We start from the raw sequence: 25,869 nt of genomic DNA on the forward strand, positions 1-25,869 counted from the left end.
ATATTTTCAAACAAATATAAATAGAGAGCATATATTACCACCAGTCACAGATCAAACAAAATACCCTAAAGTGTTTTTCAGATGGATGGCCAGTGATCCCTGAGAGAAGGTCGGAGATTCAGGAAGCAATATTTGAAAAGATATTTGAGTGATATTAACTGCTTAAAAAATAATGTCTTATAGAGTTTAAATGTAGAGAAAATTCATATCACAATAACATATCAATTGTGAATGGAGCAAATGGAGTTAAAGTGTTCTAAAATTTTGCATTGTCTAAGAAGAGGTAACACTACTAATTTATATCAGGTTTTGATAAGAATGCATGTTTTAATCTACAGAATTATTCTCAAAGTGTGGTGTACTGGTCTAAGGGGTCCCTAAGACCTTTTATTGGGTCCATGAAGACAGTTTTATTTTCATATTAAGATGTTATTTGCTGTTTTCACTGAGTTGGCATTTTATCTGTTTGTGCAGAAGACATGATGAGTAAAACTGCTAGATTCTTAGCCCAAATTAAGGTAGTGGCACCAAACTCTACTAGTTGTCATTGTACCCTTCTGTGCTAGGGGTCAGTAATTATTTTTTCTGTAAAGGTCCAGACAGGAAATGTTTTAGACTTTGTAGGCCATACAGTCTCTGTCTCAATTACTAAACTCTGCAGTTTAAAAGCAAAAACATATGTAGACAATATATAAATAAATGGGTATGGCTGTAGTCCAGTAAAATGTTATTTTAAGAAAAGTACTTATGGGTTATGTTTGATCTATGGGCTGTAGTTTGCTGACCTCTGTTCTATGACTCACATGTGCAGTAAAAACAAGTCATACACACACACACACACACACACACACACACACACACACACACACACACACACACACACACAGGTTTACTTAAGAATGCCCTTGCTGGAGCAGTAGGAATTATTGATTTTATTAAAGCTTGACTCTTGAGTACACATCTATTGTTTGTGACATGATGGGTAGTAAGCATAAAGCATCTTGTCTGCATGCTGAAGTATGATGATTATCTCAAGGAAATGCACTTACATGATTGTATCATTTGTGTGCTGAACTAATTGCTTCCTCATGGAATACCATTGCTACTTGAAAGAACAATGAACAGATAAACTATAGTTATTTAGATTTTGAAATTTGGTAGACCAGCCAATGAGATGTGAAGGGAACTCTTATAAGGAGTTTTGGGAAAAAGTTGTCTTTGCTATCAAAAAAGACAGCTTAATAGTTGCTTCTCCTCCACTGGGCATTATCCTTCCTGCCTGTGATGCCCAGAACTGTGACAACCATCTCACAAGGTAGAAGGCAGTTTACCTGAGGACAAAGCCAACAGCATCTTAAGTGACATACTGCTGGTATACTGAGTTGACAGGATTGCAATACAAGGGTTACTACTCCACTTTTGTCAGGTCATTAATTTACCCATTTATTTACCAAACATTTATTGAATGCTAATTATATGCCAAGTACATGGGAAAATAGCAGAGTCCCTCATCTCCTAGAAGTTAAATTCTAATAGGGAAGACAGAGAATGAATTCATAATTAGATGCGTGAGGAGAATTCAGAGTGCTATGGAAATGTGACCTGTCTGGGGTGCAATGAATGCTTTTCTGAGAGAATGTGAAGTATAAGCCAAACCTGAAGAATGAGTAAAAGTTGGCTAGGATAAAGGATAGAGGGAAGAGTTTCCACTTAAAGTACGACATAGAGGGAAGAGTTTCCACTTAAAGTACGAGAAAGGATAGAGGGAAGAGTTTCCACTTAAAGTACGAGAAAGGATAGAGGGAAGAGTTTCCACTTAAAGTACGAGAAAGGATAGAGGGAAGAGTTTCCACTTAAAGTACGACATAGAGGGAAGAGTTTCCACTTAAAGTACGAGAAAGGATAGAGGGAAGAGTTTCCACTTAAAGTACGAGAAAGGATAGAGGGAAGAGTTTCCACTTAAAGTACGAGAAAGGATAGAGGGAAGAGTTTCCACTTAAAGTACGAGAAAGGATAGAGGGAAGAGTTTCCACTTAAAGTACGAGACAGCAGGGAACGCATGATAGGAACTTAAGGGAAGTCAGTATGCCTGGGGCACAAAGAACAAGATGTGGCAGTCATGGAGGCTGGAGAAGTGACTGGTCACGCTACAATCTTAGAATGTTATGGACCACATTAGAGATTTTAAACTATCCTAAAAAATATGCCAATTTCCTGAGACTTTAATTCTGGGCCTTTGCATGCTCAAATTAGCATTTTTAAAAGATCATTCTGGCTATAATGTGGAGAATGGATTAGATTGGGCCTGAATTGAAAGCCAGGACCTCAGTAAAGAGGCACACAGCAGTGGAGGAGATAGAAGCCGCAGTCAGTGGGGCAGTGGCAGTGGTGTCAAGACAGGGAAATGTAACCTAGTCCAAGGTGCAGTGAATGTGAGAATGTGAGGCTTCAGCAGACACTTGAAGGATGCTTAAGAGTTGGCTAGGATAAAGGATAGAGTGAATTTTTGACAGATTTGCTTTGGGGGGGTTGGGGCAGGGAGGGAGCATATGTAAAATGTTATAGAACAAGTCCCAGAGCAAAATTTCTATACTTTTCATCTAATTTTATAATATGCTCGATACGTTCATACATTCCAGATTTTGCCTGTCTATACTTCCTATTCTTTCCAAAAGAAAAGTTTCAAGATCCATATTGCCAGAAATGTAATAGCACCTGATGAAATATTTTCATAGGACACATGATTTACAAACATATAACTTTTTATGGGATTAAATTTGATTGATTAAAGTACATGGTTAAATTGGCGTAATCTCCACTCCTCCTAGCTACCTATGCTTTCTCACGTAAGGTACCAAAATTGATATCCCTTGAGTATTTTTAAGACATTTAAAGGAAATAATATATTAAAGCAGGCTATACGTTTTTTGTGTGCTTATTTCTGTTAATTCTTCAATAGCTTTATTCCAACCATAAGTTAAAAGACTTATGTTTAAATAATTTCTGGCTTCTGACCCAGTAATTAGAGATTCTTATCTTATTCATCATAGATAAATAACAAAAAATAACACTCAGATTCTCAGAAACTGAAAATACTTTGTGCATGAAGAGTCTCCAATTCATCATATGATGATTTTAACAACAGAAGACTATTTCTTACTGAAAGTTACAATTTAATATATACTTTGATTCCTTTTAACAGCAAGAATGAAGCTTCTTCAGGTTCTCTCTGAAGTTATAACAGTACTAAGGGATCTAAGTTATATATAGTTATTTCATTTAGAAATTTAAATTTGCCCTTGTGTAAATTTAAAAGTAGATTCAAAACAAATCTTACGTTATTTCTTGGTTAAGTCACTTCATTTTCTTTTATAAAAAAAGTAATTAAAATGAATATTATATACTCAGATCAGAAAGTTATGGCATATTTTTGTCTTAAAACCTTCAAAATGTTCACATCTAATATTCTGGAAATTATTAAATATTTCCTTAATACAATCTCAAATGTTACATTTATTAAAATGTTATATAAATTGGGGTTAAATAAAAAATTATGATCATGGAGATGGCTACATTTCTCTCCAGAAATGGTTCTTTCATGTAGGGAAATGTTCCATTGGAGTCCTAACTTAGACTGAGAAATTATTTTATTCCAGGACTCCAAAGAATAAACTAATATTCATACAGTAAACTCATTCATGAGTTAATTCATTTAGTCAAAAATACATATTTGTTTTTCAACTCCTCAAATGAGATTGGGATATTTCCACTTTCCTTCCTTCCATCTCTTTTCTCTACTCAATCCTCAGGGGGTGAGAGGTATTGACTTAACTTCTGGGTCATCTTTACCATAATAAGATTCTTCCTCTTCAGGGTTCTACTTTATTACGCATGTTATCCCATTGGGGTCTTGCCCTTAACACTCTCTTGGTATTAACTTCTACTCCCTTTCCTTGGGAGTCTATCACCATATCAGTTAGTCTAACAATTTCAGTAAGTGCCCTTTGGGCCAATGCATCTTAAGTGTCCTGTTTTACCTTTCTGGGATTTTGCTTTCTCTGAGGATTATTTATTCTGAAAGTCCTTGCTATATAGTCAGTTCCTCAAAGCTTTCACAGAACCATTTTTACTTTTGTCTCCCCACATCTTTATTTCAGAGTTGGTCTAAATAACCGATGTCACCATTACAGCAAAGAGCACCATAGCCATTTTTTTTTTTCATGCTATACCACTTTGGTCCAAGCCACCATTATATCTTATCTGGATTGTTGCAGTACTTCCTAACTGGTCACTGTTTTTATTGCCATTGGACACCAACAGGTATTTTCCACAGGACAGCCAAAATAATTCTGCAAAAACTTAACGCTAATTATGTTACTTATTTGCTCAAAACTTTCTACACCGTCTCATCTTACTGTGGGTAACAGCCAGACCCTAACAGCTTCATACTGGTCTTTTCTGTGACACTCCAGGTATGCTTTTGCCTTCAGACTTTAGTACTTTATGTGTGTATGGCTGACCCACTGTTTCCCCGGGTATTTTTATGGCTTACTTCTTCATGGCTTTCAGATATTTACTCAAATGTATTTCAGTGACTTTCCTGGGTCACACCACTTAAAATCACAATCCTCTTTCCTTCTTTGCTATTCCTATGTCCTTATCATTTATTATTCTCTCTCTGTAGCACTTAGGGCATGCTGTGTAGGTATTTATTTATTTTGTGTCTCCACACCTAAAAATCAGCTGTTAAATGAAGGGAATTTTGCCTTTTCTAAAACTCCTTCATCTTAAGTCTAGACTAACACCTGCCACAAACTATGCTCTCAACAATTATCTGTTGAATAAATGATTCAATATAGGCACCAAGGAAGAATTAGTGTAATATTAGAGAAGCAAACCATTAAAATACCTGTACTACCAGCTTTGGAATGTCATTTGACAAAGTTCATCTAACTACTCCATTTATACTCTCACAAAGGTTTTCCTTCATTGAATAATTGTTTTTCCCCAAAATAATTTAGAAAAACAGAGCAAAAACAAATAATCACAGTAGTGTTACCTTAAAATGGAAAAATATTTTCTTAGCTCTCATGTTCCCTGCAAAGTGAGTATACATTCAATGCTTATGGACACAGTGAACCTTCCACTTCAAAAATAATTTTCACACCTTAAACATGTAATCAATTCATCTGGACCAGTCAACCTGAAGTCTAACAAATATGGCTAAAAGGCAAGAAAGAATATTTCTAAAGCTTATTAACTGTAATTAAGGTAGAAGATACAGTCCTTGTTTTCCTTTAATAAAATCTCTTCTCTCTCCAGTCTATATTCATTTTTCTGCATGTTAGCTGTCTGGCTTTTTTTTTCTTGACTCATTTTGCTAGGTAATTTCCTTCTCTTCGATGTGTTTTCTCCTGCATATAATAGACAATGTTTTCTGAACATTCATCATGTCCTTTATAACAGTTTATTCACCTAACTCCATTGTGTTATTTTAACTTCAACAGTAACTGAAAGCCTTCCAGCTTGAGGTGTCAGCATTAAAATAAAAGATTGAGTATAGTCGAAGGCAGAAATTGCCTGGGTGCCATATAAATCCCTTCTAAATTTCTTTGGAAATGTTACCTTAACTTTCACTTATGATTTGAACACCTAATAATTTAAGATCATTTACATTCCAGAAAAATATAAGCTAGACAAGTGAGCCACCATTTTCTACCATAATCAGTAAACATCTGTTGCCACTCTCATGATACCACCCTCTGCATTTTATGAAGGTTGTATTCTAGGGACCCATTCTCCTTTCAGAGAGAACTCAATAAAGAACTGCTTATTCTGCAGGATTTGTGAAATGAATACTCATCAGTCCTTGTTGAAAGACATATCTTAGTAAAAGAGATGAGACTAAACTCTCTGTTAAAATATTGGTCCTGGATGTAAATGAGGTTTAAAAAAATGGACAGAGAAAATAAAACCCAGAGACACTAAGAAGCAAAACCTTTAACAGTTTGATAAAATTGTCCCTTGCTAAGAAATGATGACGATACCTTGAAGGAGAAGCTGTGAAACTGTTAGAAATGATGTGTGCCTCAAATATGAGTGAATTATTCCGGATGTGGGGGAGAAAGGGCTAGGTTGTAAAAAAACAAATATATCCCCAAATCTTTCTTGGATATTGTTTGCCCAGGTTGAAAGGTCTACTCAATAGGCAATCGTTTTTTAATGCCACATTTCTAAACACCCCTTCCTTCCCTCCTTTCTTTCCTTCCTTCCTTCCCACCTCCACTTTACGTTTTGGTCCTTCCTACTTTTAGGACAAAAAAAAGAGATACAATACCACTGGGGACCAGACAGTGTTCTAGGTACTATGGATACAAAAAAGATTGACAGGATTTATGTTGAATAATAGACACCCACACACACAAACACAAAAACACTGTAGATGTTAAAGCTGGGAGCAAATATGCAGATAATTCATCTAATCCCCATTTTATAGCTGATGATTTGGGCATTTTACAATTAGTTGTCCAAGATCACTCCTTTAATTAAATGGTGAAAATGTGGTACTAGAATCTAGGACTTCTGATGCCTGGTCTAATTCATTTTCTCCTAAAGCATGCTGACTTTCAGTGAGAACAAAGCTTTTAGCTAAATAGCCAAACGAAAGTTTAAAGTGAAGAAAAGATTTTTAAAAATGTTAAGCTGAACTATACTATTAAAAACTTAAACTTGCTTTGACCCTCAAAGATGAAGTTCTAAATCTAAGATATTTACTGTTTAAGCTTTTATTTTTTTCCTGTTTATTATAAAGGTCATTATTTAGTTTTAGAAACAGGAACTGGAAAACTGGCCCCTCTAGTTAGGGACATGTATACATCGAAGTATTCCATATTTATGAGAATAAAGAGCTTTTGATTGATACCTTCAAATAAATTCTTTTCTAAATTTAATTTATCTATTTGTTCCTTACTCAAACCTTTAATTTCACAGGTTTAGACAGGTAGACATTTGCTACAAAAGAAGAACTGAATGACAATGAAGCACTAAATAATGAATGAGATGACACTGATATCTGGTTGCCAGGACTTGAAAGCTTAAGATACAGATTGAAATAAAGTTAAGTGACCGATCTTGTAAAGTAGGTGAAAAGACACAGTATGTTATTGGATGTACCATAACCTACTGTAGAATTCTCTTACAAAACAGGAACATGTGTCCGACACAAATAAAAGTTTATTTGTTTAATAATTTTTTCACTATTTAATAAAAGGCAAAATAAATAATTGTTATTTACATTACAAATGGATTTATTTGATTTTAAAAAGATAAACAATTTTTGAAATAATTCAAATCTGGGAGGTTTAATTAACGATCATTTGATGTGTTTAAAATGAATTGTGATGCTCTTCAATTCATCTTTAAAATCATTATTTTGGCCTACTGAATGAATCATGGTTTTTTGAAGTTTTTCTTTTATCTTTTTACTTTTTGTTAACCAATATAATAAAAGGAAAATGCAGAATGCTTCAAAGAATTCTTATTTAAAACTATGCTACCGGGCTTCCCTGGTGGCGCAGTGGTTGAGAGTCCGCCTGCCGATTCCGGGGACGCGGGTTCGTGCCCCGGTCCGGGAGGATCCCATATGCTGCGGAGCGGCTGGGCCCGTGAGCCATGGCCACTGAGCCTGCGCATTCGGAGCCTGCGCTCCGCAACGGGAGCGGCCACAACAGTGAGAGGCCCATGTACTGCAAAAAAAAAACAAAAAACAAAAAACTGTGCTACGAAATGTAAATACCATTTATGCAGAGTATGTGCCCCTCGATGTGGTATGATTTAGGAGGCTAGGGAAGCCTCTCTTGAATCCTCAAATATTTCCTATCTGCTTTGTAGGATGCAAAAATTTAGATTGTTTTTATATAAGTGTTTTATATAAGCAATGATGTTCACAATGTAAATATTGATTGGAAAAGTGACCCAATAATAACTCGGTTAGTGTATAAGTCATTGTTAAATACTCATCTGAGGGAAGCTTTTGATTTGGGAGAACATACCTTTCAAATGAAGTATTTTTGAGCGCCTGTCACTCTGCTTGGGCTGAGGATATAGAGTAATATATAATTAGTCTATGTGTGCTGAATAATGACATAAGTATTGTCATGTTAAAGAAACGTAATCAGTGCTATGACAAAGGAAATCAGAGTACTAGAGGACCCTAGAACAAAGGGATCTGACCTAATGTGAAGAGTGAAGGTCACCTTATCATGTGAAGAAAAAGTAGAGTGTACCAGGCAGAAAGGGCAATCCAGTCAGGGATTACATATTTACTGATTTAATATTGTCAGTTTTTCTGCCTGATATTATACAAAACATATGATATACAAATCACTATTTTCTATATACATTTTCTCATAAAATCACCTATGCATAAAACAGTCTCTGAGAGGTAAAATGTTAGTTTCTATCAACAGGATATATGTACGTGTATATGTATGCATATATGCACACACACATAGAGATACTCATACCATACATATATGCACACACACCTATATACATATACCTATATACGTGTATATATATTGTTTTTATATCTAGATATATCCATATTCTATATTTTAAAAATATTTACCCCATTGTGCTGCTATATTAAATGAGCATTATTTTATGCACTGTGTTCCATTCATGGCATATGATAGTTCACCGCTAAGCTCCTGTTAATTATTTCTGAGTATAATGCCTCAAAACTACTTATGAGCAAAGTCTCTCACCAAATGTGGTGTTAATAGTGGCTGAATGTGTTCCTCCCCTAGGCTCCTGATTCTTCACTCAGGAACCTATGCCCACTGGGAGTGGCTGATGCTTCATTATCTCCCTGGAGATGCCAAGCCTATCAGACACTGACACCAGCCATGTGCTACATTCTCAGGAGCTGCCCCTATGTGAAGGCTGGCTACTTTCCAGAAGAAATGGGGTTAATAACACTCTGTCCTTTTCTTATTTCTCATGGTTTATTTTGTGCTGCCTTACACAGTTTAGTAGTTATTCTAATTTTTTCTTAGAGGTTAAGTCGGTGAGGAAATGGGCCAGGAGCTGAATATGGGTGGCACCCCCTACCCTATATTCGGAATTCCCTTCCCCTTCACAAATGATGGCTTTAACATGAGACCAAGCTTCTCTTATCAGTTTGCTCCCATAAGATATTTTAGTTCCTAAGCAAATGAACTTCTGAAGAGTCCTCTCCAGTTCCCCAGGCATGCTTGCTCAGATATGTTAGAACCACAGCAGTGAATTATTATATTTGTGACAAATAGTAATGGACATTTTTGGGAGTAGAGATATTTTCAGGAAAATGTTTCAATTTTATTAATTCATGAAATTTTCTAGGTAAAATGGTGCCATTCACATCAGTTTTTTAGTAAAAATTAATTTATATTCTATTAACTCAATTCAGCTCAACATTTTAAATCACACATGTTCATGCTATATTATTTTACTGTGATTCCTTCTATAATAAATCATTATTGGTGACTTTCCATGTCTTGGTAGAGAGCTAATAGCTCATATGTGAACTGTACAGGTTTTGGAATTCAGACAAAATTTGGTAAAACCCTCATCCTGGCACTTACCAAACTTAATGTTTGGTCTTGGGCAAACTATTTAATTATTCCAAGCCTCAATTACAAAACGAGGGTTATATAGGTACCCACCTCATGATGTTGTTGTGAATTTTAAAGGACATATAATCTGGACAAATGCTTAGTACAGGGATGCCAACATAATAAACTTCTAAGAAGCAATAGTTGTTGCCATTACATATTGTTGTTTCTTTAAGGTATTTTTTTCCTTCTGAATCAATTTAAGAAAAGGGCATCAAGATGAACTTGTTCTTTAAAGGAAAATGCTAAAATCATGGTATGGATAAAACAACTTTCTGTGAACCTAGTTTGCTCCAACTTAAATCTTTAAAAGTCTTAATGGAAGACTTTCTACCAGCAGACATATTGTCTGTCCCTATAATAAAAACTCATACAGGGAAAGAATAGATAAAAGTGTTGATAAGAAAAGCTATTTTTATTAGTTGATAAGAAATAGGCATCTGGGGTCCTATGGACATTTTAAAGAACAATGTATCTGAATTTAAATTCTGAACTATATTTAGTCATTAAATTCAGAATATGTCAAAGATAAAGATTTCAATCTCACTAGTCTATTCAGTTACTAAAACTCATTTAGATATTGTATCTTCTGTTTATCTGGTTCTGTATGGCTAACCCGAAGGTCACTGAGCTCAAAATATGATGCTTTCACCAGGAAAAACCCTAGCTAATAAAAGACTTATCTGGAACTGAACTTTCCTAGATTAGGGGGTCATAGAAAGAAACAGCAAAGCGTGTCAAAACACTAAATAAAGGCTACTCAAATAAGATAATCAAGTATTTATTGAGTTCCTGCTCTGTGTATAGCTCTGAACTATGAGACATCAGAAAATCCAAAAACAAGCAAGACTCGGTCTCTAACTTCAAGGAGCATATGACTGTGGAGAAGAGTTAAGTAGATATGGCTTCTACAACCAGAGATTCAGAGCAGTTAGATTAAGAAACTCCAATGAGTAATGTTGAGAGACTATTTGGAGCACTCGGCAAGTTAGAACTGAAACATGTACACTCAGGCATGTGGCTGAGACATGATTGGAACAAAGATTGAGTTCAGACTGTGGAAGGCTAAGCTGATGATTTTTTGCTTAAATATTAAACCATCTTAAAGAACTCTGCTTGAGTGGGATAGGGTAGCTCATGGCAGGGTAGCACTCCTTCCTAGAAAAACTAGGAAAGCCAAATAGAATACAGAAACCATCTGTTTGAAGGAGATGGAGAATTACAGAAGCCAACAAGAAACAGAAAAGCTAACACGAAAAAGCGGGAAACAACCTAGAGAAGTGAGCTGACCTTTGCTAGCTTCTCCTGGGGAAATGTGCCAATTCTGGGCATGGGCAGGGAACTGAGAATCCAGACCAAACTTGCTGGGAATGCCAGTGGTGGGGACAGCCACTGTGGGGTGGAGGGCCACTATGGACAGAAGAGGCTTGGGGGGTTTCCAGCACAGGGCCAGTTTCTCCTCAGGATATTTTCCAAATACTGTGGATACCTGGGCTGGGAGACTAAAAATCTGAGCAGAAAGCCTCTGGACAGCAGAGTAGAAATGTTGGAATTCTGACAAGACAGTGAGTAAAGTGTAGGACACACAAGAAGGAGGGATCTGCAGATTACACCACCATGCTCTTAATTAAAAATGCTGGAGGGCCATGCGTATAGCAGAGATAAACAGAACATTATCAGACTTCTACCCAGTTTCAACTCAGCACAGTGCCTGTTTATATTAAGGTGACCAAGCACCCTTCTATCTGGCAACTAGAAGGAAGGGTGAATTCTCTGTAATAGAAGATAAGACTCTCCAGAGTGGGGCAATAAAAATATTTTACAACAGTATTCAATGCCAAAATGTCTCACCGGGAAAATAGCTAAATATTAATCACAACAACATCTACATAAGAAAGGTAAGACTTTTTTCCTGTATATATTCAAGATTAGGTTTAATAAATATCAATTTAAGCTGTTACAGATACTGGTTAAAGGACCATGTTTGGGAAGTTACAGTATTTAATTTATTGAAGATGATACCTGTGTATTATATGAATGTGTTTATTAACTTTTGAACATTATTATTTACCTACTAGTCTATAATGACTTTGAATAGTCTGCTATGTAAGAATATATTTAGTCATTTAAAACTGCATATTATTATTTGGTTGACGTTGTACCAAAGCATGATGAAAGAAGTGTTGTTTTCTCAGTACTATTCTAAGGGCAGGTCAGGTATTCACAAGTCTCAAATACACTGTTTACTAGGATGCAGTTTGAAGATTTGTTTACAAAATATACTTTGCTGCCCCAGTGTAAACTCTATAGAAGTTTTGTTCAGATATGCTTATTAAGGAAATAATAAGACCCGATTCCTATTTTGTTCAACTCTACCTTTACCTTTGACCTTGCTCTAGATGTCTTCTTGAAAAAATCTAATCTTGACAGTAGTCAATTATTGAATTGCCAACTCATTTCTTGCCTCCCCTTTAACTCTCCTCTCAGAAAGATGTCTACATCTGTACCATTGGCATCCTGTTTCCTAGTTCACCATTTCCATCTCCTGAAGTCCAGCCTTTCAAGATTTCACAGCACTGAACTATTTACCAATACATTGCTTATTACCGTGGACTCGGCAAACCATGGCTGCTGAGACAAATCTGCTGTGGACTGTTTTTACACAGTCCACAAGCTAAAATGTTTTTAAAGGGTTGTTACCAAAAAGAAAGAGAAAGAGAAAAGAAACATATGAGACAGAGGCCATAGACAGCCTTCAAAACCTAATATTTGCTATTCCCTTCTCTAGAGCTTCTACAATTATTTATACACACTGTTTACCATTCAATTAAAGAAAACTATTCTTGTGAAAGAAAGGGACACATAACTGAGAACCAAGAGTGAAAACAATTGGAACAGATATAAATGTGACTGAGATACAGGTATTAGCTGAGGAAGACTTTAAAATCACTATGATTAATATGGTCAAGGGGCTTCCCTGGTGGCGCAGTGGTTGAGAGTCCGCCTGCCAATGCAGGGGACGCAGGTTCGTGCCCCGGTCCGGGAAGATCCCACATGCCGCAGAGAGGCTGGGCCCGTGAGCCATGGCCGCTGAGCCTGCGCATCCGGAGCCTGTGCTCCGCAACGGGAGAGGCCACAGCAGTGAAAGGCCCACGTAACACAAAAAAAAAAAAAAAAAAAAAAAAAAAAATATGGTCAAGAAGTTAGAAAAAAGATGGAACCACAGAAGGTGAGCTGGAGATTTTCACCAGAGAAAAGAATCTAATGGAAATTCTAGAGATGAAAATCTCTATTAAGAAAATTTGGGGGAAAGAACATATTAGGGCAGGATTAGTGAAGTGTAATACAGACCATTAGAAAATATACATATTGAGTCTTAAAGGGAAACAATGTGAAAAATGTAGAAGTGTTTGAGAGGTGTAGAGCAGAATAAATATGACTAAATTATCTTAAATTGGAGTCCCAGACAGAGTAGAGAGAGTGAATGGGCAGAAGCACACTTCAAGAAATAATAGCTGAGAAATTTCCAAAACTTACAAAATGAGAGGAGCTCTGAAGAGCACATAAAAAGAGTGTTGCAAGATATGCAGAAAGGTCACTCAAGTTTTTCGCTGAGTTATGATCTAACATGAAAAAAGAAAACTAAAAACTACTTAAGGCCTGAGAAAGAACCCTTGGAGAGGACATTAAAACAGTAATTATAAATATCTTCATAGCCTCAAAATATCTATTAGGAATATATCTATATTTTTAAGAAGGTAGAGGAAAATATGAGCACAAGAAAGAGAGAAATGGAAGAAAAATTGAAAACTGTAGATTTATAAATAAATTTATTTTGTTTTTTTAAAATTTTTATTTTATGTTGGAGTATAGTTGATCAAAAATGTTGTGTTAGTTTCAGGTGTACATGAAATTAAAAATACACTGATTGGGATTAATAGAAACTTAAGCATTGCAGAATAAATGATCAGTGAAACTGAAGATATAGCATTGGAAAATATTGAAAATAAAGCATGGAGAGAAAAAAAGACAAAAGAATAAATAAATAGGCCATCAGGGAACTTGGAGATATTATCAAGTGATCAAACATATACATGTATAAATGAAGTCACAGGAAAAGAATATAGAGAAGGGAGGCAAAACACATATTTGAAGAAATAATGACTGAAAAATGTCCAAATTTACTGAAAATTATATACCCACAGATTCAATTCAAGGAGTTCAAAGACCCATAGATTTAATTCAAGGAGTTCCATGATCCCTTGCAGAATAAATATAATAAAACTACTCCAAAGTATATCTTAATGAAATTGCTTAAAACTAGTAATTAGGAAAAAATCCAGATGAAAAGGACACATTATGTACAGGGGACAAAGATAAGAAGCATGTGTGGACAGTCACCATTAATGTACTGAAAGAAAACAAACACATAACACACACGCATACACACACACACATGCATGCACACCCACACACACCCCTGTTGGCTCTGAATTCTTTAACCAGTGAAAGAACTCTTTCAAAAGTAAAGACTTTTTGAGCCAAACAAAAGCTGAGAAAGTATATCACCTGGAGACATGCATCACAAAAATTGTTACAGATAGTTCTTTAGACAGAAAAAATAGCACACAGAAATTTGAATCTTCATAAAGAAATAAAATGAGCCAGAAATGGTAAACATGTAGATAAACATAAGAACAATTTTTCCTATAAAAACTTTAAAATAATTTACATGACAAAAGATTTGGCAATGATTTCTTGGATATGTCACCAAAAGCACAGGCAACAAAGGGAAAAAAATTGATAAACTGGACTATATTAGAATAAAAAAAACCTTCTGTGCATCAAAGAATACAGTCAACAGAGTGAAAAAGCAGCCCATGGAATGGGAGAAAATATTTGGAAATTATACATCTGATAAGGGATTAATATCCAGTGTATATACAGAACTCCTAAAACTCAACAACAAAAAAATAAACAACCTAATTAAAAAATGGGCAAAGGGTTTGAACAGACATTTTCCCAAAGCAAATATACAAATAGCCAATAAGCACATGAGAATATGCTCAACATCACTAATCATTAGGGAAATCTAAATCAAAACCACAATGAGATATCACCTCACACTCATTAGACTGGCTACAATCATAAAACCAGAAAATAACAAATATCAGTCAGGATGTAGGGAAACTAGAATGCTTGTATACTGTTGGTGGAAATGTAAAATGGTACACCTGCTATGGAAAAAAATATAGTGGTTCCTTAAAAAAGTTAAAATAGAATTATCATATAATTCAGCTATTCCTCTTCTGGGTATATATCCCCCCAAATTGAAATGAAGGTCTCAGATATCTGTATACCCATGTTCATAGCAGTGTGATTCGGTATAGCCAAAAGGTAGAAGCAACACCAGTGACCATCAACAGGTAAATGGATAAGCAAAATGTGTTATATACACACAATAAAATACTATTCAGCCTTAAAAGGAAAGGAAATTCTGACGCATGCTACAACATAGATAACTCTTGAGTACATTATGCTAAGTGAAAGAAGCCAATCACAAAAAGACAAAGGCTGTATGATTCCATTTATATGAGGTACCTAGAATAGTCAAATTTATAAAGATAGAAAGTAGAATGGTAGCTGCCAGGAATGAGGGGAAAGAGAATGGGGATTTGTTGTTTAATGGGTATAGAGGTTTAGTTTTGCAAGATGAAAGAGTTCTAGAGATTGGTTGCACAACTATGTGAATGCACTTAACACTACTGAACTGTACACTTGAAAAACGGCTAAGATGATAAATTTTGTTATGTGTATTATATCATAATTACAAATAAAATTAAAATTAGATTATACACAGAGGTAATATGTGTAACAATTACATAAAGGACAGAAGGAAGTGAATTGAAGTATACTGCTATAAGGATTTTATGCTACACATAATCTGGTATAACTATTTGGAAACAAAGTGTGATAAACTGGAGACATATAATGTAAATCCTAAAGCAACCACCATAAAATAAAACAAGAAGGAATAGCGAGTGTGGCGCTAAAACAGAATCTTTTAAAAAGGCAAGGAAAAAGAGAAAACAACAACAAAGAGCAAATAGGAAAATTTGAAAGCAATAGGTTATTGCAGATTTAATTCTAAACATATTGATAATTATATTAAAGGTAAATTGTCTAAATATTCTACTTAAAAGGTAAAAGGTCAGATTGAATTCAAAAAGTAAGACCCACTATATATTATCTACAATGAGCCTATTTTAAATATAGACACAGAGATTAAAAGTGGAATGACAGAAAAATATAAACCTAGAAAATACAAATAAAAGACCTAAATTGGCTATATTAATATCGAGACTATATTAATATCGAGACAAAATCAATTCTAAAACAAGGAGTATTACTAGGAGTAAAGTGAGATATTTCATAATAAAAGGTTTCAATTGATAAAGACATGACAATCTTGAGTGCCTATATGCCTGACAACAGACCTTCAAAATACATGAAGCAAAACTGATAAAATTGAAAGAAGAAACAGGTAAATTATATCACACACACATATCCCACAGCTATAGTGGGGATTTCAACCCTCTTCTTTCTATAATTGATAGAATGAGTACAAAGAAAATCAGTAAAGATACAAAAAACTTGGATAACAATATCAACCCATTTAACCAAACTGAAATTTATAGTGCACACCATCTCAAACTAGAAGAATACACATTCTTATGAATCATTAATCAAGCCTCAAAAAACATGAGGATTAAAATTGTACAAAATATAGTCTCTGAATATAATGAAATTAAACTGAAAATCAATAACAAAAAATATTTCTGGAAAATACTGAAATACTTGGAAGTTAACGACTTCTAGACAAAAAAGCATTCACAAGGAAAATTAGCCAATATTTTGAAGACTGATAATAAAAATGATATCTGAAGGATGTAGCTAAAGCATTTCTTGAAGGGAAATTTAGAGCGATGCTTCTAATGCTTACATTAGAAAATATGAAAGATCTCAAATCAATGTGGAAACTTCTATCTAGAAACTAGAAAAAAGAAGATAAAATTAAACTTAAACAAAATGAGAAAATAAAGATAAGAATAGAAATCAATAAAATTAAAACTAGAAAATTGATAAAAATCAATAAATCCAACAGTTGGTTCTTTGAAAAAATCAATAAAGTTGATAAAATTCTGCCCAGACTGATGAAGAAAAAAGAGAGAAGACACCAATTAATAATATCAGAGTGAAGTGAGGATATCACTCCTTTAGGTGTATATGCATAGCTGATTCACTTTGTTATAAAGCAGAAACTAACACACCATTATAAAGCAATTATACTCCATTAAAATAAAAATAATGGAATTTTATAAACAACCTTATGCCCACCAACTCAACAAGTTAGATGAAATGCATAGTTCAATGATGAAATGTCACTTACTGCCAGACTCACCTAAGAGGAAAAGATAACCTGAATAACCTTATATCTATTACAGATATAGACATCATAGTAAAATCTTTTCCACAAAGAAAACTTGAGGCCCTGATACCTTCACTAGTGAATTCCACCAAATATTTGAGGCTGAAATCATATCAATTTTACACAATCTGCTCCCGAAATAGAAGAGAAGGGGATAATTCCCAACCCATATTATGATGCCTGTATTACCTGTTATCAAAACCAGATAATGACATCACAAGAATACTACGCTACAGTGGCCTTAATGAACAGGGGAACAAACAAATAAACAAAACTCCATAACAAAATTTTAGCAAATCAATTCCAGAAAATATAAAAAAAAACACATCATGAAAAACAGATTTATCAGAGAGATGCTAACTTGATCTAACAGAGTTGTGTGTTGGTGTATGTGTAACAACAGGCTCCAGAAGGGGGAAAAAGAAAAGCTAATTTGCAGCATTTGTCAATTTTCCTGTTGTAATTCCCACCATGGACAATTTCCTTTCAAGTATCACTGTTCATTTTATTGAATGCAGAGTTGGAAAAGAGGCACACAAGTGGCATACTACTGGTTTAACATTTAAAAATCAATTCAAACAAATCATTATATTAACAGTGTAAAAGAAAAAAAAAACAACTATGATCCTCTCAGTAGATGCAGAAAAATATTAGAACATATTCAATACAAACTTATAAAAACTGAGCATATTAGTTTCTTAGGGCTGCTATTACAAATCACAAACTTGGATGGCTTAAAACAGCAAACATTTATTATTATACAGTACTGGAGGCTAGAAATCCAAAATCAAGTTGTTGGCAGGGAAATACTTTCTCTGGAGCCTCTAAGGGAAACTCTTCCTTGCCTCTTAGCTTTTGGTGGTTGCCAGCAATGCTTTGTATTCCTTGGCTAATTGATTACTCTGATCTCTGCCTCCATCTTTAATGGCCTTCCCTGTGTCTATTTCTGTCTTTCTTATCTTATGAGGACAACCCTAATCTAGTATGACTTTATCTTAATTATAACTATAAAGACCTTACTTTCAAATAAGGTCACATCAACAGGTAGTGGGAGTTACAATTTAAACATATCTTGAGTGGGGGGAGGCACAATTCAATCCATAATACGGAACAAACTTGGGAAAATGGCATCTACAAAAAATCTACTGCATTCATACTTCAAAGACCAAATGCTTTCCTCTTAAGATCAGAAAAAAGGCAAAGTTTTCCGGTCCCACCACTTCTTTTCAACATTTTACTGGAGGTCCATACTTGATCAATAAAGCAAAACAAAGAAATGAAACAAATTCAGATTGAGAAAAAAACAATAAAATTGTGTTTATTCACAGACAACCTGATTTTCCATGAAGAAAATCTTAAGTAATATACTAATTAGCTATTAAAGCTAATTTATGGGTTTTGTATTGTTATAAGATATAAGATCAATATACAAAAGTCAATTATATTTCTATATACCAGCAACAAACAATTGCAGCTTTATAGAAAATAATTCCATTTTAAATTATATAAAACATGAAATAATTGGGGATACATTTAAATTTAATGTACATTTAATACTGTATGCTTAAAACTGCAAAACATTACGTGATAAATTAAACACCTCAATAGAGAGAATGCATGAACATAGATCAGAAGGCTTAATACAGTTCAGATGTGAATTCTCCTCAAAGTGATCTAAAAATTCAATGCAACCCAATCAAAATCCTTTCAAGTTTTCTGTAGAAATTGATAAGCTAATTCTAAAATTTATATGAAAATGGAAGACTCTATATAATCAAGGTAAATTTGAAAAAGAAAAAAAAATTTTGAAAAAACATGGACTTTATCTGATTTCAAGAATTACAATTAACCCTTGAACAGCGACGGGGTTAGGAGTGCTGACCCTCCCCTGCAGTTGAAAATTCGAATATAATTATTGTCTGACCTCCACATCCCAGTTTCTTCCATATTCACGGTTCTGCAACATGCATTCAAACAACCTAGGGTCATGTAGTACTATAGTATTTACTATTGGAAAGAATCCACAAATAAGTGAACCCACGCAGTTCAAGCCCATGTTTTTCAAGGGTCAACTGTATTATTACTCTACAGTAATTAAGATAGTATTATATTAGCATGAAGATAAACATATAGGTTAATGAAACAGAACTGATTCCATATTAGGCCCACATGTGTATTACCAAAGATTTCTGAAAAGTTCCAAGGAAATTAGTTAGGAAATTCCAGTAAGTTGTGCTGGATCAATTGGATATTTATATGCAAAAGATTAAACCTCATTGCCTACTTTATACTATATATATCAAAAGTATCTCAAAATGAATCATAAATGTAAGTATAAGAGCTAAAAGGTAAAATGGAAAGAAGAAAACTTAGGGAAAAATACTTCCCCTTTTTGTAGGTTTAGTTGTCAGTGAGGAGGACATATATTTAGGAGAATTTGCTTTAGTTGTGGAATAGAGAGGCAAGAAAATACTACTCCCACTAAATTGCCATACTAAGGAGGGGTTGTGGGGATTTTAGTGTTTTTCCCCTGATCGATATGGTTGCCCTTCTTTCTTTTTTCCTTTATACGCCTTCCCCCGATCATGAATGTTCCATACATATGGAATTACATACATTTCTGGTCTTTTTTTCCCTCTAGTCATCTATTTTTCTCACTTACCTATTGCTGTATAACATATCATCTGAAAATTTAGTGGTTTATAAAACAGGCATCTATTTAACTCAAAATTCTGCAATTTGGGCAAATTTGGTAGGATCCGGTTGTCTCAACATCATGTGATATCAACTGTGACCACTCATGGCAGCTCAGCTGAGATGGACATGTCGAAGATGTCCACGAGTTCTTCAAGACTTCTTTCCATGTGGTGTTCTCTTATCATTAGAAACGTATAGCCAGAGCTCCTTAAAAGGCAGCAGGATGCTAATAAAACTCCCCACGTGGATACACTTCATTGGGTAAGCTATTGTAAAGCCTCTGTCAGTATTATTCTTGCTGTTTCACGACCAGATTCAGTATTGGAGGGGAGGACACAAGGTGTGTATCCTGGGGATATCTCCAGTATAACAGTCTGCCACATACCAGGAGTCCTGTCTAAGCAGGTAGCTCTCTTTTATCAAACTTCCACTGCTGCCTACTGCTTGTTATATATAGATTTTGTGTAGGTGGGAAGGGAGATATTTCCCTGAAAATTTCCCCCAAAGTTAATTCTGCTAATTCTACTTGTTCTCTCTTGGATTCTAGTTCTTTCTGGAATAATCATTTCCTTTGCAGAGCCATTTTCCAAGCTTTTTTTGAGCAGTTTTCTCAACAGATCAATCTAATCCTACTTATACCTAAATCTTCTAGTGATATCTACCAAATTTTAAATTTACAATTATTTTTAATTTTTATGATAGATTTTTTTTGTTTCTTTTTGTCCCCAAATATCTTTTCTATCCTTTTTTCCTGGGATACATGGTTGAAAGTAAAATAAAGGAGACACATAGGCTGTGTCCACCATAATGTTCTGTGGTGATGAGATAAATGACTCTTGTTGGCTCCATCTCTGAATCCTTTCCATTAGAACTGCCAGCTTCCCCCCTTCTCAATATACCCACAAGTCACAACTCTCAGTATTCACTTTTCTGTATCTCTCACATTGACTCCAGAGGCTTATTCACATGACTTGCTTTGGTCAGTGGGGTATTAGCAACCATGATTCAACAGAGGCATCTATATGTTTTCACACTGGGAATTATTCTCTTGAAATGTTCTTTCATGGAACATTTATAGCAGCCATGCTATAAAGTAGTCCAGGCTATTTTGCTGGAGAGAGGTCACATGGAGAGGTGCTGGTGGATGAGACTTCATGAACTGAGAGAAAAGGACATGTCAAGGAGAACTGAGGCATTCCAGCCAGACTCCCCACTGAATGCAGCTACTTGAACGACCCCAGTCAAAACCATGTGGATCAAAAGATCTGACCAGTCAACCCCAGAATCACAAGAAACAAAAAATCACTGTTTTAAGACACTGTTTTGGGGTGTGTCATTATGCAGCAATAAATAACTCAATCATGCACAAAGGAAAACCTTGCCCGCAGACAAACTGGACTACTCACGTTTCCCATAAATTCTTTCTCGTTTTTCCTCCTTTATTGGTTTTCTCATGTTTTTACTTCCTTCTAGAATGTGTATGCCTCTCTGCCTATTGAAATCCTACACATCCTTCAAGATGTTGAGATATTAAGTATTGAGCAAAGTGATAAAGGTAACCTGTATTTCTAATATGTTTTGGCTTATCTTTCTTTACTTCTTACCAAGCAGAAGATTCCCCAGGATTTATGGTTGTCTCTATTTTCATTAACTAGGCAGAACTACAACACTGTCATTATTTTAAACCCAAGTGATTGCAAACTGTTGACATGCCAAGAAAACTGCTATTGTAGTTGATTGAAGCTGTTTCAGGAGTTCATTTTCTTTTTCAGCTATCTGGTTCTTGCAATTAGTGGGAAATGGACCCAGTGATAATAATTACAGCAGTCGTTTTTTTGAATGCTTACAGCACTCTGTTAAGGCGTTTACATGTGTAATCCGGGTGTCCCAGACCTCAGCATTCCGTACTTATCAAAGAAGGTCCTCATCCAGAAGCTACCATGCTATTCTACTCCTGCTCTGGCTCCACTTGGTAAAATCTGCTCACAAATCCACTTGGTAAAATCTCATAGTGTCATTTCCCATTGTGAAAATGCCAATCTACATTAGGAGTGTGGTCTCCCTATTTCTCCATTGCTTGGGACTACTTGGTTTGGGTTGTAAGAGCATGGGTGGGAAAGGAGCTTCCTACCCAATTCTTTCCCAGGCTTGTCATCTAGGTTCTGAAACAGGTCAGCTTATATAAAGAGTCTCATAGATGATAAAAAATAATAGTAGATATTTATTAATCATTGGCCAAGCACTTTACTTTTTATCCACAGTTCCATATAATACACCCAACACCTCTTCGAAATAGTATTATTATCATCACCATTTCTCAGATGGGTATGCAGACTTAGAGAGGTGAACATGCCCAAGATCAAACGAGTTTCCAAGAAATTGCATCAGTTTTTGTCTGCCCCTACTCTAATCACAGGAGCTCAAATCCAGTTCAAGGAGCTTGATGGGTGTCATGCATGTCCCATTTCATTTGTTTACCCAGGTCTGATTGCCACCAGGAACTCTCAGCCCATTCCCCCATTCCACTGCACTGATTTTGCAACCAAAGCTCCATCTCTTATAAGAGAATGAAAACTGATATGGAGGAAAGGAGGATACAGAGGAGCTGCCTGCATTAATGTGTGTATCCAACTTAGTCAGCCAAAACCAGCCCATTACACTTGCATTATCTTGCTATTCTAAACAATAAATACAATATATATGATGGTTAGCCTTGTTCCTGTTTTATAGCTGAAGAAACTAACACTCAGCACTGTTAAGCAATCTGCCCACACTCACAAAGAGATCATGTGATTATGTGCAGAGTGACTAGGAGTGCAAACTGCGCTCATGAATCTGTCGTAATATGTCCTGGAGAAGGCCTTAGGAAAGTGAGAAAACAGAGTTTACATAAACTGGGAATTTTGAATATTTATTTAGGAGGAAACATTTTTTGCTATCAATTTGAACAAAGGGACTTCCAATAACTAGAGATATGTGTTGAGACTCTCAATACAGAAAGAGATAACATGCAGACATGAACAAGTAACCGCTTAAATCAATCAGATTTATATCTGTAAAAAAAGTAATTTCACATTTATGTTCTAATATTGATGTTATAACTTCAGGCTTCTAGCAGGAAATGAGAGGAATGCCCTGTGTTATTTTCCCCCAGTGACTTAGAAGCCCATGCCAGGAACAAACTGCAAGTACCCAATTTCCTCAGTAAATGCCACCCTAGCTGTTTCTTACTTTTCATATTAAAATATTTCTAATACAGACAGGGTTTGTATGCTCTCTAAGGAGAATTGGTTTCATTTTTATTATATACTTAAGGAACACCTTAACTTTTCAAAATGAAAATTAGTGAGGAAGGAAATAAATTAAGATGAAATAGAAGGTATTTCCTGATCCTGGTATATTTCTGAAGAAAAGTGTGTGGTATACCACATAATTATGAAATTAGGTCTTAATTAAAATGGCAAATGCTTAATGTGTTAATGCATTTCATATAAAATTAAACTCTATAGTCCAAGGTAGCAGGGAAAACTTTATTTTATCCCCCTAAAAATACATAAATAAAGATTCAGAAGAAGATGGCAGCAATCTAGTCTGAGATTAGGTTGTAATTTTATTATATCAATCAAGCACTTTTTTAAAAAAATTTATTAAAATCCTTCCTTCTCCCAATATATTTTCTTTAATATATTAGGTTAGTATTATAAATCTATTCATTTTCCTGGGTTTCTTAATATTACATAAAATAAGCATATTCAGAGATGAGGCTGCATCACCATTTCATATTTTTAGCCAGGAGGGGTGCAATGGACTGAATATTTGTGTCCCTCCCGAAATTCAAACATTGAAATCCTAACCTCCAGTGTTACAGTATTAAGAGGTAGGGCCTTTGGGAGGTGGTAGGTCATGAGAGTTGAGCCTTACTGAATGGGATTAATGCCCTTATAAAAGGGACCCTACAGAGATTTCTTGCCCTCTCTTCACCATGAGAGAATACAAGAAGTTGGCAATTTGAAACCGGAAGAGGGCTTTCATCAGAACTCAGCCGTGCTGGCACCTGATCTCAGACTTCTAGCCTCCAGAAATGTGTGAAAAAATTTTCTATTTATAACCCACTCAGTCTGTGGTATGTTTTTATAGCAGCCTGAACTAAGACAAGGAATATGCTTTATAGCCATCAATGAGAAAGGCTTATATTTCTGATAAACTTCATCGAATGAAACATAAACTTTCTTATATTTATTCCATAGCATAGAATTTGTAGATTATAATTTTTTATATAAAGTGATCCACACAACATTCTCAATAAAAAAACACCTTCTTGGGCTTCCCTGGTGGCGCAGTGATTGAGAGTCCGCCTGTCAGTGCAGGGGATGCGGGTTCGTGTTCCGGTCCGGGAAGATGCCACATGCCGCGGAGCGGCTGGGCCCGTGAGCCATGGCCGCTGAGGCTGCGCGTCCGGAGCCTGTGCTCTGCAACAGGAGAGGCCACAACAGTGAGAGGCCCGTGTACCGCAAAAAAAAAAAAACCCAAAAAACAAAAAATACACCTTCTTGTATGGAATCGCCTCCTTCATTAAAATAAACACATAAAGCCTCAATGTTTTACCCCTAGAAGGATAATCAGTAGGTGGAAGGGGGCAGCTGGACTGAGTTACTCCACATCTATTGCTCTCGAATTATGTTTTCTCTACCCCTCATTTCGCCCCCAGAAGCACACTGCCTTTTTTTTTTTTTTTTTTTTTTTTTTTTTTTTGCTGTACGCGGGCCTCTCACTGTTGTGGCCTCTCCCGTTGTGGAGCACAGGCTCCGGACGCGCAGGCTCAGCAGCCATGGCTCACGGGCCCAACCACTCCGCGGCATGTGGATCTTCCCGGACCGGGGCACGAACCCATGTCCCCTGCATCGGCAGGCGGACTCTCAACCACTGCACCACCAGGGAAGCCCCAACACTGCCTTTTTTTTAAAAAAAAATTCTTATTCAAGCATGGACACAGAGCTTTTCTATTTGTTGTCTTTCTCACGGCTGAAAAAGGAAAGAATTTTCAAAGATTTTATACAATACTGAGGTACAATGAAAATGACATTAAAATAGAAAGTATATGAAGCTTAAATAGGTTACTGATTCTACCATAACTAGTTTACCTTCAGTACTACAGATGCATGAATAAGTCCAGCTGAGCTTAGACATCAGAAGAACCCTACAACTAGCTCAGGTAAAAATTTTGATGCACAGAATTGTGAGCTTAATACCTTTTTAAAAATAGAACTTATTGGAGTATAATTGCTTCACAATACCATGTTAGTTTCTGTTGCACAACAAAGTGAATCAGCCATATGCATACACATGTTAACTTATTAATAAGTTAATAATATTTTATTTTTAATCCTATATTTTGGATCTTTACTTTTTGTAGGGATGATAACTTTCAAATTTTAAAGGTGTTAATATGATGATATACAGAAAATAAATCTAAAAATAACTAAGAAATGACACTAGTTTTACAGATTTATTCACATAATTAATTAACTCATTCTTATAATGGCAATCTTTTAAAAGAAAAACTTCCAACGAACTTTAGAAACCACCCATAAAAAGGAGGAAATGGAGCCTGAAAGTGGTATTCCAAAAGTAAAAGCTTTAATAAAGTTAATATTACTAATAATAAATTTTTCAAGTACAGCAATATAATCAAAGTAATATCACTTGGAAGTAGAGATATCAGAATATAATAAGCAAATAGTTATATCATCATAAAACATTTTCCTACAAAAATTATGAAAGTTATTGACAAAGGAACTACATTTCAAATGGAGCAATAAAGCATAGCATTCAACTTTTATACAATGAGACCATTTATTCAAACAAAATCTTATACGTAATCACACTAAAACACATCTGAAACCATGGCTTCTCTAGAATGATAGGTGCCAAAATGATTATATATAAGAATCACGTAGGAAGTTTTAAAAGCATGCAGATTAGACCTCATCACAGATAATTAAAAATAATAATCCTCCCAAGTGATTC

The 25,869-nt window shown here is 35.3% G+C and overlaps 1 protein-coding gene and 1 long non-coding RNA gene across 6 annotated transcripts in view; one reads left to right on the plus strand and one right to left on the minus strand.

Moving 5' to 3' along the window:
• Positions 1 to 25,869, minus strand: part of XIRP2 (xin actin binding repeat containing 2) — a 290,913-nt gene that overhangs the window by 129,622 nt on the left and 135,422 nt on the right. The window lies entirely within an intron of this gene.
• The window catches only part of LOC109547968 (uncharacterized), a 33,137-nt gene continuing 18,691 nt past the window's right edge, over positions 11,424 to 25,869 (plus strand). For 2 of the 4 annotated variants that reach the window (XR_012332836.1, XR_004527422.2), the window contains exons 1-3: positions 11,424 to 11,554; positions 19,902 to 20,103; positions 21,316 to 21,397. This is a non-coding gene — a long non-coding RNA (uncharacterized lncRNA). Of the gene's footprint in view, positions 11,555 to 19,901; positions 20,104 to 21,315; positions 21,398 to 21,691; positions 21,796 to 22,324; positions 22,538 to 25,869 lie in introns of those variants that run through there. The other 2 variants (XR_004527421.2, XR_002173978.3) reach the window with 2 other exon arrangements.

Source organism: Tursiops truncatus, chromosome 7 (assembly GCF_011762595.2).
Source record: "Tursiops truncatus isolate mTurTru1 chromosome 7, mTurTru1.mat.Y, whole genome shotgun sequence".
NCBI classification, from domain to species: Eukaryota; Metazoa; Chordata; class Mammalia; order Artiodactyla; family Delphinidae; genus Tursiops; species Tursiops truncatus.